Source organism: Pinus tabuliformis, chromosome 4_2, assembly GCF_031772625.1.
Source record: "Pinus tabuliformis cultivar Carrire ecotype Pingquan chromosome 4_2, CPIR1, whole genome shotgun sequence".
Classification (NCBI taxonomy): Eukaryota; Viridiplantae; Streptophyta; class Pinopsida; order Pinales; family Pinaceae; genus Pinus; species Pinus tabuliformis.
The window spans coordinates 645,706,106-645,714,476 of NC_142304.1; positions in this window are offsets into that span (position 1 = coordinate 645,706,106).

Sequence of the window (8,371 nt, forward strand, 5' to 3'; positions counted from 1 at the left end):
ATAATAACTAAGAACTTATTATGGAGAAATTTATTAGAATCGTAATAATCTAAAATCCCTAGGAATTTAATTTTATAAATTTATTAAAAGTAATGGACTATTTTGCTAAATAAAATTTGCTTATATATAAATGAAATGAATGTTATAAATAGTAACCAAGAACTTATCATGGAGGAACTTCTTAGAATTGAAATGATTTAAATCCTTAAGAAATTGGTGGGTGGGGAGTCATGTGGCATGAACATAATTTTTTAAATTTATTAAAAGTCAATGCAAGCTAACAAAATCTTTAATACACTACAATCATTGATAAGCATTAAGACTAAGTATATTCTAAGCATATTCCCTTGAAAATCAATCTAAGCCCTAAATTAAAAAAAAATTAAAAAGTCAACATATCCTTATCCACCTTAAGTTAAAATAAAAAACCTTCAACAAATATAAATTTTGAATATATATATATATATATATATATATATATATATATATATATATATATATATATATTAAAATATTAAAATATATAATTAAAATAACATTTATTTAAAATTTTAAGTAAAATTAATTACAAACCAAAACATAAAATAAACTACTCAATGAATACCTATTTATCATCATATCCCAAAACGATACTTCGCTCCATACTTGTTTGATTACAACAATAAAGCACTTGTTTGGCAAGTTTAAAGGAATCATTCACACCATTAAAAGATTAAAGAAGTTTGGAAGGAAGGAAGGAAAATGGGTAATAATTCCGAAAAGAAAAGCTATGTAACACTCGTAAGATGAGCTATGATATACATATCAGGTTTAGGTTGGTGAGCCTAGGACTACTTTGGAGTTGATATGCCCATGTACATATGTGTGTTAGGCTAGTGTGCCTTCGTTTATATGTTTTGAGGCTAAATAGCTAGTTTTGTAAATAAGAAATCATGTGTATATTAATACACCATTATTACAAACCGAGTTAGACAAGAGAGTATGAGGGGCTAAGGCTCCACAAATGTGAAAGGGGGCCAAGGGATAAGTGATGAAAGAGCTTAACCCTAAGTGGCTAAGATATTATTAAAACAAGCCTAAGTCAATAAGTGCACATGTTTTTATCCATGGTCCATAAAATGACTTTAGAGAGTGTCACGTGCCAAAAGAGCGACAAGCACATAAAAGTGAAGGTTGCCAGTGTCATTACACACACATGACATCATTATGACTATGGGGAGGTGACTATAGCTCCAAGAAAATAGGTTGTGGCAACCTTGTGACGTGATGGAACTTGGTAAAATCCAAGAGGATTTGCATAAAAAGGGATGGATAAAATCCATTAGATTTTCATTTTTCTCTTGGTTTACAAATCTAGGGAAGAGTTCAGCGACCTTTAGGACATAGTCTATTGATGCTTTATTTTCCTGTTGAAATATTCCCTTGAAATGTGTACAACCTTCTAATGAGATGTCTTGGAATGAGGAGGCTAGGGATCCATCTAATCTCAAATAGTATTTATGGCTTTACGATGGTTTGCAATCCTATGGAAATATTTTGTGTTCTCGTCTCCCACTTGAAGCCAAAGGGACCTGCTTTTCATATGCCACTCCTTTTCTTTATCTATGAGTATTTTTCTTCTATTTTCTTCTAAGGATTTGATATATTCTTGTTGATTAGCTATCTCAAGTTCATATGAACTCTAATCATGTCTGACCTTCAATTTTTCTTCAATGTCCTCTAGGGCCTTTATGTCTTGAGTCTTTTTTTGTTTCACTCAATTTAAGATTAATGACTTGGACGATTTTCTTTTTTTGGGAATTGGATATAAGGGGATTAAGGGGAAATAACAAGAAAGGACACCATGCCTGTTTTATAGCCTCGTGAAGAGAGGGATCTTAAAACCAGTGGGGGTTTAGCTTGAAGGGACCGAGTGGCTTAGGGGGAGTAGGATTGAGTTCAAGGAGAATAGGGAGATGATCCAAGTCTCCACCCATGGATAGTCATTGACACTTTCGAATATTTTTATTGATCAAAGGTTCAATAATAAGGAAACAATCCACGTGATTTGAGACCTTAAGTCATCCCAACTTGATTGTTTAACAAGGTAAGCAATTATTTTGGGGGGGGATGAAGTCTATGAGGCTAGCATCATCCAGATGTTCCACAAAAAAATGTGAGGGGATCTAAAGTGGTCAAGGGACCCCAAATCAAGAAAACCCTAGAGTAAAATTTAGGTCACCTCCCACTATTGTATTCTATGGAGCAACTAGACACAACTTGAAAAAATTATCCTAGAAGGCCTTCATGTCACTAGACGGGCCATAGATGTTATAGCCATGTTAAGATTTGTTGAGTAAAGGTCAAGTCCAAGCCTTGATCATATAGACCAAGCCGAATTTTATCGAATGTAGAGAGTGTTCCAACATGAAATGAGTTCTCCTGAATGCCCAAAAGCATCTAATGAGACAAAATCCCATTGTGGGAGCGAGAGGGGGGGTGGGGGGGATTTTTTAGCGAGGGTTCTACCTGTGCTCCCTCCATCACATTTCATGAAGATAAATAACACAAGGATGGAGCACTTCGATCCATATTTTAAGGGCCATTTTCTTAGAAGGGTTGGCCAAAACCCTATAGTTCAGGGAGTGCAAAATCATTTGGAACCAATCTGGGGGTTGTTGATCTAAAGGCCCCAAGGATGGAATTGTGTTTCCCTTAGCGAGTTTCTGGTATTTCCTAACATTGTGCCATAGATAGGAAGGAATTTTTTCCATTGCTTGACAGTTTTAGATCCCCAACCTCTATAGGTCCAATCCCTTAACCCAAACTTAGAAGGAAAATCTTAGTAGGCCTTGATTTGGTGGTGTAGGGTTTTCAATAATGAGTGAAGGTTGTAATGAGGGGGAGAGGTTTGAGAAGCAATCGAGTTGACCACACTATGAGGTAGGAAGGGTGGATATGGGAACATGAGTGGAAAGAAGAGGAGAAGATAAGGGTCGGGAGAGGTCTAATAGGGAGGATAAGAAGAGAAGGTGTGACAGGGTGAGGAATTTGATGGAGCCTAAGCAGCAACTCAAGAGGGAGAAGTAGATAAAAATGAAGGAATGGAAATAAGAGCGGAGATAGGGATTTGCATAACTAGGATGGATCCCCCTTGACAAACCCGCTAATGACGGTGTAGGCACCTCCTTAGTGATGACTGCAGGAGCAGGTGGAAGATCCTCCGAAGTTTTCCCAGCAATCCCATCCATAGAAAGAGAAATATGCATTATTGTCGGGAAGGTAGCAAGAGCATTGATCGAAGGTGGAATATTGATGGTTGTATGGAGTGAAGAGACCGAATATAGTGCATCCTTGTGAACCCACTTCTTTGATTTTCCCAATGGTAATTCCTTTCCCACATGACCATGTACATGACAGTGACCACACTTGAAAGGTATGCCCTCGTAGTCCAAGCTTTGATGCTGCACCAAATCCCTTGAGTTGATAGAAACAGAGTCCGGATTGAGGATAGGTTTAGGCCCACCAGAATTTTGGCCATACCCATATAGCAAAATTGTTGATATGAGAGGTCAACCTCATAAAAAATACCTAGAATGTTCCTAACTTCCACCAGAATTTTGGCCATGCCCATGTAGAAAAATTATTGATATGAGAGGTTAGACTCATAAAAAATACCTAGAGTGTTCTTAACTTCCTTAAACGCATCCTCCAACCAAAAGGTTAGAGGAAACTCTAGCAGTCAAACCCAAATTGGAGCAATAATCAACATTTTAGAGCAGACATTGAAAGTAATGGTCCATGTTTCCACAAATAGTGCCTGCGAGACCCATGACAAGTGGCCATAAAGGATCTTTCCCACATCCTCTATAGAGTTAAAAAAGAAATGAGGGGAGTATCCTAAGGGAGAGGAGAAATTGGTCTCAATCCATTTCTTGAGAGCAGCCATGGACATCCATTTGTAGCAGGCCTACTGACAACCACAAAATCCTCCATTATGTGAATGTCATTTAGCTAAATTTCCTTTCATAGAACCATGTTGGGTTCTTCCACTTTTCATTTTATGCATTTTTTACTTTGTTTTTGTGCTTCACCATTAGTTGAAGCTACAATGGGGGATAGGTCTAGAGAGGAATCCACTTCTGCTTAACCTCTCTGACATCAAAAAAATGCTAAGAAAATTGGGGCAAGGAGGGTCATGAGAGTGACAGGGGAGGAAAACTAGGTACAAGTTTGAGGAGGTAATAGTTGGTTAAATAGGGCCAGTTTCCAATGGGGAGCAAGGAGAGAGTAAAATCGTCGAGGTTAGGACAAATAAAGCAAGAGGAGGGAGGGTGTATTCGAGACAAGCATGAGGGAAAGGGCGATTGGGATGCCTATTGTAAGATGTGACAAGTCCCAACCAAGTGTCTGACTGCAACGAATTAAGAGACATTGTCAGGGGAGGGTCAAGTAGGGCTGATAAGGTTGATGTGACAATGCGACCGATGAAGAGATGGATGGTTGCAAGAGGCATCTAGGTTGTGAGGATATTGAGATCTTAGTGCCTTCTAATGGATCGTGGGAGTAGTCCACCTATTCCTCCTTCATGACCGATGTGTGGGGTGAGTCTAAGTGTGAGGCAGACAAATTTACTACAAGAAACAACCTTAATAAAGTCTAGTGCCCAAGAGTTAAAAACCTTAGAAAATTCCCCTCTTTTATCAAATTTTACTATTATTTAATTTATTTCAAAAATTTATATTTATATTTAAAATTTTAAAATCAATTTTTTTTTTTTTTTTTTCCTTTTTTTTTTTTTTAATTTAAAATATATTACATAGTTATGACATCTTTCAAACTAAATTAATTTTCATAATCATCACTTGTACCATAAGAGTACAGTCTCACCACAACTTTCATTGTGAATTCTTTATGATGCCACAATCTCTACTAAACTTGCCAGAAAGGAGTCTTGCCAAGTGGAAGTCTACAAGACATGTGCTCATTGTAATTTATAGTAGTGTAGTTTCCCCACAAATTAGCTTGGAAAATAATTGAAATTCTGGCAAGATTATGATAAAATTTGGCAGAAACTTTTGAAAATTTGGATTATGGTTGTCAAATTTCAAGATTTTGGGTGTCCTAGAGGTTCTTGATGGTGTTGAATCCATTTCCCCCATCTAAAAAATAATTCAAACACTCCCACATTCTGATTTTTGGAAAAAAAAAAATTTACCTGATTCCAACAAAAACATCAGTAAACTAACACCATTGATGAACACCTTAACACCATTGATGAACACCTTTAGCAGGCTCGAGTCACTTCATCGTTGACACTCCTTGACTTGTGGCGTTATATATGTAGGCCAAAGTATGAGTAATCAGAGAAACTTCACAAAGAAGGATCAAGGGAAGTTTGGTCAGACTTAATAAACCAAAGATTCAGAAAAGTTTGATTAAACTCAATAAAGCAAAAGACTGGAGAAAAGAAAAACACAGGTTTTAAATTACTATTTGTTTCTGCTACAGTGCTCATTGTCTCATAGAGGTTTCAGTTGAGAAGAATTTCGAGCATAACAAAAAAATGTTTCATGTATTACTTTTTCAAGTTTCTACCATCGTTTGGAGATTACAATTTCCAGAACTACATATATTAATTTAATACTTATTATTTAAGTTAAACCGTTAATATTTTTAATTTATTCTACCATTGTTTGGAGATTATAATCTCCACAGAACTACGTATGTTAGTTTAATATTTTACACAGTTAATATGTTTAATTTTTAAAATTGTAAATAATATTTAAAAAATAAAGTTTTCTGATCCCATTTCTAATTTCTCAGGTTGCTGTAATTTTGTTAAATTATCAATTTATAAATCTTAATTTTATTAACTCATAAATGTTACCAAATAACGTTCAGAAGAATTTCCTTCCCTGGTTACCAAATAACTCTTAAGATATATATTCTCATAACACGTGCACTAATGGTTTTTTGGTAATAAACTTAAAATTACATTACTAAATTATTCCTTATTCAAGAGGAATTTAATTTTCTTAGTTTAGATTGAGTTCCAAGGAAATAAAAAGATCGAAGAACATAAGCACGGTAATAATTCGATTCGAGAAAATGAAATTCATAATGTTACAATTATCTTAAACAATCCCATTACGGGAAAGAAAACCTTCTTTGTATAAGAGGAATTAGTTTTCTAGCTCCAGGTTCCGTAGAAATAAGAAATTGGGGGTATAAACCTTGGATTAGACATCAGATGTGCTTTGGGATCAAGGCCAGGCCTAATCATTTATGATGTAATGAAGAGTAAGATTGAAATTTATACAATTTTGTAAAAAAAAGCAAGGTAAACACATTAAAAATGTTTTAGAACTTTGGGATGAGAATCTAGATAACGTTGGGGGTACATCTATCTTTAACTTTTGGTAGATGGCTCTTAGATTGGGATAAGGTCCAATTATTTACATGACGTCTATGTATTAGAGGTCATCACGATAAATGTTTTCAATTTTTATTTCAATACAGAAAATAATTAGTGAATATCACATCTTTCTCTCTTAACCCAAAGTAATGACATATTAGAATAAATGAAATTCCATTGAGAAAAAATTACAAATTTGGACATTTGAAGTTGTTTACACAAGAAGAAATGTGATTCCCTTGGAAAAAAATCACAAATTTTGGCTTCATGGCATTTGTTGTTGTTGTTTCTAGCACTTGTAGCACAAGTGCTTCAGGAGACATAGAAAGCTTCCTAGAGACAATCTCTGGGTTGATTGTAGACAAGTTGCTAAGACATCTTATATAGAGGAGTGCATGGAAGATTATCAGTGAGGGGTTTCGGCAACACTCCAATTGTCACATAGTTAAAAAAATAATAAAGGGGGCTTGGTTCAATAGGCTTTATTAAGGTAAACTCAAGCCAATACATGGATCTGAATGTTCAAGGGGGTAAATTGGATCAACCTCAAAGAGAAATGTCTGGTTCCGATGGCTGATACATAACAATAGGCAACTTAATATTGACATTGTAGTAAAGTGAATATGAGAAAAGGAAGGAGGGAATTCGGTGCATAGGGTTGATTGCAATGCAGAATCCTAAGCCACGATGTTCCAATAGAAATATGGAAGAGGGAGGAGATGAAAGAGCAAAAAGAGTGGAGTGTGAATTAAGGTTTCATGCCATATACCTCATGGGTACCTTTATCACCAAACAACATGAGTAAATCTGTGCTCATACATGTACTACAGGTTAATCGAATAATCACAAGTAAATTTGTCTTATACACAGGTACTATAGGTTATAGACTAACATAAGTAAATATGTCTTATACATAGGTATTGTTCGCTATTTAGCAACCTAGATAAATCCATGAATTAGAGAGAAACCGACAACTTCATCACACTATTTCAGAGAAAGAAAAACATATATGAAATGAGATTTACAGAGGGGAAAACATACTGCGCATTGCCATGATTGGAATCACCAAAGAGTTTCATTAATCTTCAAAATGAGTCCCATTCACCAGTCCATTTACATTCAACAATCTATAGCTCAAGTCCCTCATGAACAAGCTTCATAGAACCAAAGTGGAACCACAAAATTTGGACCACTGCGGGTGCATAATTCTAGAACCTATTCTAAGTGTTTCTTCCCCCTATTTATACAGAGAAGGGGGGATTTGAATCAACATTTACAAAATATCTCAGCCAAGGGCTAGTTGTTAGATTGACTAGCTGTCTCAGCCTGTGATAGCTCTGCTGCCCAAAATGATTCCCAAGGATTTGATTCCTTTCTTGAAAATAAACAGAAATTACAGAATAATGAAAAAAGGAAAACAAAAAGATGATGGAGGAAGTATCCCTATGCCATTTTTGAGATTTCCCCTGATCAGGCCATGTCTTTGCCTTAGTGTGCTTCTCCTGCTACTCGGTCGGTTCTTGTCTCTTTCGCCTTAATTGCTTGACTTCTCCACTCTCTGGAGTTAGTAGTTATCAACTGTGTTTGCTCGCTCTAGAGCAGAACCAGCGATTGTCCTAACAGTCCTTCATTGTGTATCTGAGTGGAGCTCCATGCTGAGCCATTAAGTCTTCCTGAGTCTCATACCTCCATTTACTCTCCGAAGAAATGTAGCAACGCATTCAAATTCATTTTTGCGGCCCATGTAGTCCTTGGTTTCTTGTTACAGGGGTTTCTATAGGATTAACCCATATCGATTTGCAACTGCTCCATGCCTCTATTCAAAGTCTCAGCGGCGACCCATCTGCCTTTAAATATCTGTACCATGCTATCGGAACATTACTGCATTGGGACTTTTATTCTAGAGGACGTTACAAACAACGAGTTTCGATGCTCCTTGGCCCCCTTTGGTTTAGCCTCCTAATATTTCTTCAT